General features: G+C 41.1%; 1 protein-coding gene across 1 annotated transcript in view; it reads right to left on the reverse strand.

Moving 5' to 3' along the window:
* fig4a (FIG4 phosphoinositide 5-phosphatase a) overlaps positions 1-12,472 on the reverse strand; it is a gene marked incomplete at its 3' end in the record, with an annotated part of 54,428 nt that overhangs the window by 17,891 nt on the left and 24,065 nt on the right. The gene's annotated exons all lie outside the window — the stretch shown is intronic.

The following is a 12,472-nucleotide window of genomic DNA, read 5'->3' on the forward strand; positions in this document are numbered from 1 at the left end:
AAAGCTTCATGAGCTTTCCGTGGTGCTGAAATCCCAGCACGAAGATCCATAGAAAACTAAATACGGACAAAGAACAAAGTCATCATAACTTTGTTTAAAAACTATTTAATGCTTGTATTAAGACTTGCAGTGTCATTTTGGTGCTTAACAACTATAACTATTCAAAATCTAATGCTCAGTGTCTTGATGTATTCCTCTAAATTATATCACAGATTGCTACAGCGATCTTTACAAGTTCAATCCGACATAAACATTTCTGAGAAGTATAGAATACGTACCTCCGTGACAAAACGTTATGAGCTGAGATTTTCTCTGAAATTGCCCCTCGTCCGATGGGCAAGTGTCAAACAAATTCAAAGTGAAGAGGCTGCAAAAGGACTGCAACCCTTTCTGTCGCTCCTCTGGACGCTCTCAAGTGAAGCCCTTGATTTAGTTGTGCTTCCCACGCATGGGACAGACACCCAGGGCAGGGCTGCTGTCAAGCATTGGCCGGTGTTCAGCTCGAGGAGAAAGGTGTGTGTGAGGAGGATGAGAGGGGAGCAACCAGACATAGAGAGATTAAATCCTCCTGGAGGAGGGAGGGAGGGAGGGAGAGAGAGGGAAGGAGAGAGAGAGAGACTCCCTGATACCAAAGCTTTTTACTTTTTTTACTTAGAAAATGAAACTATAACTTCTTCTTCCCTCAGTAAAACTCACATTTTGATCTCAGCGAAGTAGTTGAGGATCAGGTGCAAAAGCACATAAACAGGTGTCAAGTATAAGCAGCATGCATATTGGGGAGGGGGTGGGGGGATAACCTGTAAAAACAACTCTTCATATGTTGTAGATTAATACTTTGAAAGCAAACGTCTAACGTATCAAATCAATTTGTCGGCTAATTTGCCTTAATTTCAAAAGGAGAATATGTGGTTCATCTTCTTTTCAGGTGAACTTGACCAATACTAGTCCAGTTACGTGGTTAGTTTCGTGTTAACCATGCTAACTAGTATGCTAGCTGTCTGAACAGTCGGCAATTAGACACATTCATGTATTGGAACCAATATCATTAACAATAGCTCGCATTAATGGAAGGCAGCCATCCAAAAACTGACGCAAGTTACACCCGTGTTTAACACATTAAAAGGACTCGAGTTTGTCCTGAAATGAAGTGAGATTATAACAAGAGAGGACAGATACAGGGAGTTCATGTAACAGATGTTCTGGACCAAGAGACTTTCTAACAAGCTAATGGACCACGGGAGGAGTGTTCAGTACGTCGGGTAAATGTTGTGCATTTGAGAAAAAACATCTCGTTATACCCAGCAGGATATTAATGCCATTACTTTTTATATCTTTGGTTACAGCCATGACTCCTTTACCTCCGTTTTAAATATATATATATATATATATATATGCACATGTGTAATAAAATATAAACAATTAACCATAAATGTAAAAAAAGCTGTATCTATTGTCTTACACGCCAATTAAAAATGTCATACAAGTGTGGATGAAATATTGAGGTCGGGGGGAGATTCAGAGCAGTATGGCAATATGGTAACTAGTTTTAGTTTCCAGGCAACAGCTACAGGTGTTTGGCCACCTTTTGTCAGCAGAGAGGGGGGGGGGGGGGTTGTCTTCATTCATAAGCTAAGCGGTCACATGAAGAGCCCAGCGACTCATGTCAGAGACCGGGGCAGATACCCAACCGCGCACACAAGACCGAAATACGGAACGATTGTTTTCTATGATGGACGAAACCAAACAAATTCAATTTCCACCTCAATAGAAGCACTGCACCCCCGGTGCCACACACACACACACACACACACACACACACACACACACACACACACACACACACACACACACACACACACACACACACACACACACACACACACACACACACACACACACACACACACACACACACACACACACACTTAAACATTCAGTTATTTTTGTGAGGATTACTAAGAACAAGCTGCCTTTAAAAATATCAGTGACGAGATGCATTTATTCATCCATACCCATGTGTTGCTGAGAGGTTTCAGTGTACTGAGACACCTGCCTTTCTAAACATAACACATGAGGAAAACACAGCCTAAAAGACCTCTTGTCCCTTCAAAACAGCCCCCGACCGCCTACAGTCCCCCTGTCTGCAAACACAGAGACAGCACTGCTCTCCTTTTTCAAGAGTGCACACGTGCTCTCACAAGCTAGAGCACAAGCACATCCGTTACCAGACAAATGAAGAGATTGGAAAGAGGATGAAAGTGGAGATGAAATGTATCTGTGACAGCTGAACGGACACATCGCAGGAACACGTTTACTGAAGAGACACAACACCTCAATTAATGTACCCGCAAACGTCCAACACTTCTCACAAGAGGAAACGTGTTCACCCAGGGACACACACACACACACACTCCTTGAAAACGAACAGAACCCCAAAAGGAACAATCACATAATCGAATACGTCTGACCGACCGTACCTGCTTCTCGGCAGATGTCATCTCGACCACGATTTTACGAGAATTACATGATTGCTAATAACATTACGTTGAGAAATGAAACACCCGTGATCACGGATGGGGGATCTTAAGTTTAATACCAGTATGTCAACCAAAAAGGACTTTCATAGCCTGAATTCAACCTTTTACGAAATATTGCAAAAGGTAAAATCACACCCAGAGTTGTGTTTAGGTGATTTTGGAGTTTTTGATGTCCCAGTCAAACATTTCATCGGCGGTTGGGTTCTTCTCAACTCACTGTGAAAAATACTTGCCACCCTTTATACTACTTCATTCTTTCCAGCAAACAAACAACTATTGGTCAGGAATGCTCAAAATTCGAAAAAGAAAGCAGAGGACAGTTGGCGGGAAGAGACGTTTCTTTGTGATGAACAATACATAAAAAGGAGCAAAGCGGGGGGAATTCTACAGTATAGAAAAGTGCACATTGTGTTCATCAATAAATGTTTCATTTTGAACTGCTCTACATAATAATTAGCTTGAGACAAACCTGTATGCAGTTTGGTAAACTAAGAATGACTTAAAACCCACAATGTCAAAGCATCAGTGATGCGTTTCCTCTGGATATACATTTACAGCACATGAAGGATGTACATCATGACAACCCTTATATGCGGGGACCAGTATTCCCTGGGGCCCTCTAGTGATCTGTAATAACTGTGGAGGTTGTCTGTCATCACTTATACGAGGCCCCCTGGTGATACTAGTCCCGTGCAGAGAGGGCTTAAAACTGTTGTTCCAAAAAGCTTTTGAGAGCAATTAAAACAAAACAACGTATGGTTTAACAGAGTCAATTAAAAAAATAAAGCTAAACTCAAAACACATCTCAGGTGGAATATTAAATCATCATAATCTTTGGGTCTGCCAACATTTAAAAAGGTGTTCAATATGGGATTCAGATCATATCTATTGTCTCCACAACATGGCGACGGCTGAGCCTGCGGCTAGCAGCTAACGGTGCTAGCATCGGGAGCAGTGCAAACAATGCTAACAGAGATGACAGTGCTGACCTGAGGGGGAACCGGAGGGTGACGAGCGCGTTGTGACACGGAGGGAGAGTGCTCTCTGCTCAGGTAGACATTACTCCACTGCTATATCTGAACACAGCAAATAAGCTGTTTGCTGATAAATTCACGAAATGAATTTAAGATTCAAAACACTTAAGAATTTACAAGTTCAAAACACACATGTAATTAAATAGAATTTATTAAAATAGTTGCAATTAAAATTGAAATAAATAAAAAAAAGCACCATGTAGGTAGCCTGTTAAAAGGAAAAAGAAATCAACGTGGTCCAAATGGACACATGGGTGGTACATGCGCCATTATCTTCATTAAGCAAAATGTATTCACAAACGCAAGAACAAAAAGTCAAAATGGAAGTATGTGCCAGAATTGGATCTGCCAATCTGGGTTTGTACATATCGGTAGCAGAGATCCAGTCCATGTTGTCCGTGTCTTACATGTATCTGTTCTTGACGTACTCCCTGTACATCAGCATGTCCTCCCTGCACAGCACCCTCAACTGGCCCTGACCCATCAACACGTGGCTCTCAAACTCCTCGCGGCTGTCTCGGTCGACCTGCGGCGGAGAAAGGCCGTAGATGCTGTCCTCCGGGAAGCAGGACACCGGCTCTCTGAGAGAAAGGGACGAAGACATGTTTGATTAATGCCACGAGATCATCAAAAAAACACAACACGGGCTAGAGAAATGTTGTATTCCAACTAACATCATCTCATGAAAATCTGCTGGAGAGGGTGAGTCATTAAGAGGACTGATAATGGAAACAACAGGAGGATTGTCGAGAAGGCTGCTTTCACTGCAGAATTACTCAGTCAGCGAGTTCAACAGCAGCCGCTGCTGCTCAGACACATGGCTGCATTATAAATGCACTTCATTGGCTGAATCACAGCCACAACAAAGGCTCTGGTAGACCAAGGAAGCCTTGAGATCAATATTGAACCAAGTGGCATCATGGAGTCCTCAACTAAGGGTTTAATGTACATGTAACTAGACCTGCAAGTAAGTATATTGAAACTAAAGATTTCACTGTCACGAGGCGACCAAGAGGCTGAGAGGCTTTAATACACAGTACATAAGATGAACAGCTTGAGTGCCATTAAACCATTGGGACCCAACACAAAGCTGTGGATGGGTGAATGACGACATGTAGTGTTAAAGAGCGGTTGGAAGACTAGAAAGGCGCTCTACAAGTAGAGACCATTTACCAAAGAAGAAAACAACACATAACCAGTTATATGACAATATAACAAAACACTCACGATGACAAAGTTAACCCAAATTAAAAAGATAGGTCTCTAATTCATTCAAGTCAAAGGGAGTATCGGGACTTTGTCTCAAAAGCTTGAAAACGAGACAGACTATTCAATTCGCCTTTACTTTCATCTCTCTATCAGGCAACAATTAAATAGGTTTTGCTCTGTGAAACAGACACGTTTTGATTGGCGTTCTGTCTGATGACTTGTGGTGACTCTTCACACACAGCTGACATCTCAGCAGCTCTGAACAGATCATCTTCATAGCCAACATGCCAAATGATGAGAAATGTAGAGTGAAGCAGGGATCCTCCAGCTACAAAGAGTTTGAAATCCTCACTGATGGAGTCAGCTTTGCTCATGCCTCATCGGTCAACAAAGGAACTACACAGAGGGAGGATTCAGACTAAAGGACTCCAAAACGGGGAAAACATGTTTGGGGGTGCTGTGAAAGTGTCTTAAAATAGCGCTGTTGCACAACAGCAGACGCACCCGCCGAACCTTGCGGACCTGACACGAGGATGACATAATTGGTAAGGACGGACTAACGAGTGGACGGAGTGATGACAGGAGGGATGCAAACGGAACACGGATGAAAAGACATTTTGATTCACAGCTGACTGAGGCTGCTGTAAAGCTGTATGTCTACGGCACATTCATCTAAATGCCATTTCCTTTGAGCAAACATGCGTGTACACAAAAAGAGGGCTAGTGAAGCGTAGTGAGCTGGGATGTACACAACTAAGGACCTCCTCCCAGTAGTGTCAATCTCACAGCTTCAACCTTTCTTCCTCTGAATAGTGACCTTTGGCTCCATCTGGCTTTATAGAAAATTGTGGGCCATGACAAACCTTTTAGAAAAACCCTGACACAGGGATATATTCTTGCCCTTTCTTTACCATTCTTCGATTCGGTATGTTCCATCCACGCTATGCAGCTCAACATCAAAACCCATCTGGCTGACTGGATGTATTGTTTGGGCAAAACAATAGAACAACCTCTCAATCCTCTTGTGCCACTGCTGCCTCCGAGCTCTTTCTCTTCCAAAAGCCTTCACTTAAACATCTCTCATCTTCAGATAAAATGGTTATTATTTTAAGTAGGAGCTTACATGTGTAAGAACACTGCGCTGAGTGACTGGTAAACCCAGAGCATATTCATAATATTAATATTTCCTTTCTTTGATTTCTTTTACATGCCAAACTATTCTTGGCTGCTGGAGCCTCATGTTTAGCTGAGAGACATTAGAGTGGTGTTGATTGTCTCATCTAACTCTCAACAGGAAAACAAATAAGAACATTTCCCAAAAAGTCAAAATATGGATGTAAAATATTTAAATGTCTGGCAATCATAACTCAGTAAATAGTATGCCTGTTGTATGATTGTGCATACAATATCTACACATATGCAAGCATATGCATGACCGGGAGACAAGAAGTAACGAAAGCGTGTTTGGTTTTCGTGGATGAAGATGAGACAGCGCACAGCTAGACTTTCTTGGGGACCACTTAGGACGAGCAACTGTGTTCACGTGTACCGAGAGGGATCCCTCTTCAGCTGCTCTTCCCTGAGGTTTCTTGTATTTTTCCTCCGGTTAAAGGTCGTTTGTTTGGGGAGTTTTTCTCTGATCCAAAGTGAGAGTCGAATCGGTCACAGGGAGCCTCATGCTGCTCAGATTGTAATATTTGTGATGTGTAATAACTGGCGAAATAAACAAAACTGACTTGACTACTGGAGATGTTGAGAGGTACTTAAAGAGTGTCATTTAATAACTACTCATACACCTCACGTGTGTGAGGATTATTGAGTTTGGGTACATATGGGTAAACTTGTCTTTTTTTTGTCACGGTGTGTGTGTGTGTGTGTGTGTGTGTGTGTGTGTGTGTGTGTTTGGGTTAATTTGTCACATGTTTTGCTCACAAGCAGATGACGTTTGCCAGGTTTATGAGTTCGGTTCTTTCCACCCTGTGCTGGCTCTCGCCCAGATGTGCAAACCTGCAGGGAAAACAAAAAACACAAAATGAAAAAGACAACTATTGCTACAAAACTGACAAAAATCGACAGTATATTTAGATTCCTGCCTTGGATATTTTGTTGCATGTCACACCCCTCTCTTTCTATCGCTCCATCTCTCTCTCTCTCTCCCCTATTTCTACACCGTCACCTGTCAAATTATGGCATAAATGCTAATAACAATTGTGTAAAAAAGGTGAGAAACATCTGTTGAGATCTCAAATCTCATCAAATCTCACCTGAGGATATTTTTCTCTCGCAAAGACACAATAACATGAAACTGTTGAGAGTTCCCCTCTGGCTCTTGCTTATGATTATTTAATATGAATGCACTGATTAGCAGAGCTTTGGCTGCAGCTAACATCTTTGGAGCAATTTCAACCCCCACCCTCAGTAATGAATGCAGTTCCATTCTCATTATGTGCCACTACAGCAGGGGGATATGAACGACATTCTTCGTCCAGACAGTAAAGTACACTTTCAAGATACGCCGCGCTTTATGGAATTCATTAATGTATAAGTTTATGTATTTGCTATAATATTCGGTGTACTTGTTAATCCACAAATGTTGATTATTGCTTCAAAGACACGACACTGAAATAACACACAGGGCCAGTTATCCGCAGGGGGCTTAGGACGGCAGAGTGCGAGAAAAAAAGAGCAATTAAAGCTCCTTCAAAGACGCCGCATTGTATCAGCTAACGAACAGATAGTCGTGTTCATTTTCAGAGCCTGACGGCGGTTATTCGCTCTGTCTCATCAACATGGTTGCGAGCAGGCAGGAAGAAAGGACAAAAAGGGAAATGGAGAGGACAGAAAGAAAAAGAAACTGGCGGGTGAAAGGAGGGGAGAGGGGGACGAACAGCAGCGGGGTCAGAAGTGTGATGCACACAGCAGGGCAGAGTTGACAATGTCCCTTTGGCAAAATGAAAGATATCCCCCCTGAGGGGGCTGCTGACACATACTGCTTGTTCCAGTGTGTGTGTGTGTGTGTGTGTGTGTGTGTGTGTGTGTGTGTTACTTTATCTAGCTAGCAGCAACTGATCAGCAAAACATGAGAAACACATCTCATTGTGATGCAGTTCAGTTCAACGTCACTGGAAACCTCAATATAATATACATTTTGTTTAATTAATACCTGTCTGGCAGTGTCAATAAAAACTGAACATTATTATCTTTGTAAAGGTTGCATTGGATTGCTTTACATTTTTAAATAAAGTCGTTAAAGCCCTATACACTCTGGCTCAGTGTGCATTCATTGTAATATCAAACAGTGCATGTGTGTGCCAGCTTTGTGGTCATTACCTTTGGTAAATGAGCAGGTCTTTCTCAGCAGGAAACTCAGCCAGATTGAGTCCATAGGGCTCCTTAACCGACTGCTGCTGGATCTCCTGAGGAGGTGAGCAGGCAAATGTAAGAAGCTACAGTACACGTGTGCACGTGACCGAGACAGAAACAACACAAAAAGAATTGAACAGAGGTTTTACCACAACTTTAAAAAAAACCTGGTTAACAGCCACCTCCTTCAAACAGCCAATCAAGTAGCTGCAACTCAAAGCGTAAAATCATACAGAGAAGGTCATGCGGTTCAGCCGCTTCCCTACAACTGATTCACTACTTAAGACGGCCCAAGGAGTGTCATTTAACTATGAATGTAATCTGGTTATTTGGTGTCTGATGAGGAGGTTTCATGTTCAGAGACAGTGCCCTCCTGGGGGTCCTGCACACAGCGTCTAGAGCAGGGGTCTCAAACTCATTTTCACTCCGGGCCACATCAGCATCACGGTCGCCCTCAAAGGGCCGGTTGTAAATGTAAGACTGTGTAAATGTAACTACTCCTAACATATTGGTAAATAACTGTCTCTGCATTTGATTATTGTTTATTAAAGTGTAAAAAATATTGTACATGCAGTTATATAAATGTAAACATATATTTAAGCACATTTCTGTCATAACTTAAATCCTTTTAATTTAGGGTTAAGAAACCCACATTACTCTATCAAAGATCAAACTATTAAAGAAAATAGCAAAGACAAATATCAAACACAAGTTATTACAATAACTTTGTTCAATGCTTAAAATCCTTTGTGCGTTTGCACAATCCGACATGAAGTATTTCATGTGTTTTTAAAGCCACGTTTGAAGTAGTCTTCAATGTACTCACAATACATTTCCATTTCAAATGTACAGTAACCAGCCAAAGAGCTGCTTCTGTGTATCTCATCATTATGTCTTTCTATATAGTTTTGACTTTCTATCTCGGAATTATGACTTTCTATCATAGTTATGACTTTCTATCTCATAACTTCGACTTTCTATCTCATAATTTCGACTATGGGGATATTTTTATCATCCAGTCTAACTTAAAAAAAATAATTTAAAAAAAGAATTCTTTTTTTTTTGTGGTGGCGGATTCGCGGGCCACATAAAATGATGTGGGGGCCGGATTCGGCCCGCGGGCCGGGACTTTGAAACCCCTGGTCTAGAGTTTAGAGGGACATCTTAATTATAACAAACAAAAGGTCAGACCGGTTCGAGCTGATTCTAAAAGGCTTTATGTGAGACGATTGTGTAATCAGAACTCTTTCAGTCATTCGGGAAATTTGAAAATACAGAAGTAAAAAAAATTAAAGAAAACAAATGGTAGGTAAATCAAGTTGAAAGATAATAAAATCATAACAAAGCCGTGGAACATGAGAGTATAATCTGGTAAGAAACAGGAAATATATGAACAAGACCTTCAATTAAAAGTGCAATTAAACAATGAGATGTGGCTAAATCGCCAACTATTACAAAATAAAATAAAACTATTGCCAATGATAATCATGACACAATGCTATGAGAACAGAAAGAAAAAAGAAAAACAATACATATTTCCAGGTGTATTTCCTCATCAGGACATGCTATGACTTGTGTTACGTTTTTCAGTTTCTTAGGAAACAAGCAATCAAGCCAAATGAAGGCCAATGAATAAAAAATGATTTCAGCATTTCATTTTATAAAAGGCTTATCAAGATTGCCTAATCAAAAGGGAGCATGATAATGAGTACTGTACTGCTGTGATCTATTATGCATTTCTATTATGCACAAGGCCGATGATCAAATAACAGCTCGCTGCAACAGGAAGACTTCTCTGGAAACACATCACAACAACAGCAGAGTGAGGCGGATTGCATTTGTATTCAGTGAGAACAACACGATGAGGCTACAGTGGACACGTGCTTAGATAACAGAAAAGGTGAGAGAACGTAGTATGGTCTGATTCATCTCAGTTTCTGTGTTCACGTGTTGGTGGTCGGGCAGAAATCTCATGTAAAACAGCGTGAATCCCTCTTGCCTTGTGGCGTGGTGCGAGATTGCGGGGGTGCTGCTATATTGCAGTTGTGAGTGTTTTCTTGGCAGACATCGGAGCATTTCATGACAACCGAGCATGACCTGACTACTGCAGGGTAACCCATGTGAAAAGGGACCTTCTATATTGTGGTTATGTCCTTTTACATTGTGAAACTCACACAATATACTAAAATATTATCATTTGAGAAAACATTTATAGATCCAATAGCTAAATGGGAATGTTTGTTTTTGACTAATCCAGTGTTTACCCTTTTCGGAAGCACTTTTTGTTACAGCACGGTAATAACACATTAATAGTGGATAAGAGTTTGATATTAAGAGGTAATAATTAAGTATTACCATGCAATATTAGTTATGCAAAAAGGGCAATAAGGGGTAAAAACAAAGGGTAGTAACGGGGAAACCCATTTTAATGATAACAATATGGTAACCTGCAACACAATGGTTATGACGGTGCAATATTTGGATTTGAAATTGTAATATGGTGACATTAATGGGGTAAAAACCTGATAGTAATGAGATATTATAGGTTGGTATGTCCATAATATTATGTGTGACTATCAGCATTATATCTTCAAATCACATGGAAAAGACAAACTTGCTGAATAATGCTGAAATTCCTCCTCCTCTATGTTCCAAACAATCCCTTCTGTTTCAAGGTAATAATGTACAAATGACATGTTTAATGTTATGACTTGTTACGTGGAAACAACACAAGGTAGTTCCTGAGTAATAACCGTGATTAAGGGCTGCAAAGTGCCAAACTAACTGTTTCTATTGAATTCCATGGCAACATTAGATTAAACAGAGTATCAAGAGGCGTAATGATTAAGTGCAACCTCATTGTCAAGGATGAATTTACCATGACGGTGATAACATTGTTTTGTATACTTGGTCACATGACTGATCAATGGATTGTATATAAGGAAACTAGAGTGTTCTTCTGGATTATAAATCCTGGAGGTGTAATTTACGGAGCGAGAGAAGCTTGTTATGTAACAGCACGGAGTGGCCATTGTTCTCTGTAACTGCAATATGCTCAACATACTGTGATGCTTCTAGTTTCATTATGTATTGATCCAAGGTGCAGGAAGGGGAGAACGTACGAGGGTGTTCCAGGACCATGTCCAACAAACAGCAGCTGTGGACACACGTACACACACACTCACACACACACACACACACACACACACGATCAAAACACAAAGAGGCTCGCACAAACACAGAGTACGTAAGAACACACACCTCCTGCAGCATATACACATTCATATGGTGTGTGAGAACACAAACGTGTCGGTAAACACGCACACTTGCTTATATGTTACACCCCACCCACACACACACACACTGCACATCAATTCATGTTCATTCAGGCACACGTGTGCCCATATTGAAGGGAATATTAAATGAGCATGTGTAATTACATGGTGAGTGTAATAATGATCGGATGTTTCAATATTTCAACAGTTTTGTTTGGTGCTGCCACCCTAGCAATCCATTCTCGGGGACGGGCTCGGAGGCAGAGACACGTGGCGCATGAGCGCGGGGTGTGTGTGTGTGCGCCCAACACGTGAGCTAGCTGTCCAGACCAAAATATTCATGATCAGAGGTCCTCTTGAATTCTCTTTGGTTCAGATTCTATGTGGACAGTTTTGCTACATTTGTAGATTTATAGTTTCCTATTTTGCTCTGTAAGGAGTCAAACGTTAAAATAACACAGAGGTACAACATAGATTGATGGCGAAAACTTTAAAGCTGCAATTAATCAAACAACTATGTGTAATGTTCAAGATGTCGCTCGTAGTGACGAACGCAGAGAATTAGTGCCGACCTCTGCAGTTCACCTCAGCTCTACAGAGCGTTCAGCGCCTTTCAGCTCGTTGTTTTGGTTTTCTGTTATCTGCAGCTATTTAGCTGCTGAAGATTAGTTGGACAGAAACATGTGCTGTTGCTCCATGTCGGCTTGATGTATAAATAGGAAACTTGACAACTGCTAATAGTTTACGAATAGTTTTACGTTGGACCATGAAAGTAACACAAGGGGAAAACAAGAACCAGAAAGAAGCGGCGTGCCTATCAAATCCCAGTAAAATCTCGATCACGTTGGACATAATAATGATTACGCTGCATGAAAAGCTGCAGACATAGCAGGCTGGTTTCAGCAAGAATGCTTCCTGTACAGACAATGTTTCAGAATAAGATCGAATGATTGAAAACTCCAAATTAAAGCACAAATCTCAGCAATCTTGCATTTCCATATCACCACACAAACGGACAAAATAATATATTTATAACAACGATTGTAGATTTTAG

The sequence above is a fragment of the Melanostigma gelatinosum genome, assembly GCF_949748355.1.
Source record: "Melanostigma gelatinosum genome assembly, chromosome: 19".
Lineage (NCBI taxonomy): Eukaryota > Metazoa > Chordata > Actinopteri > Perciformes > Zoarcidae > Melanostigma > Melanostigma gelatinosum.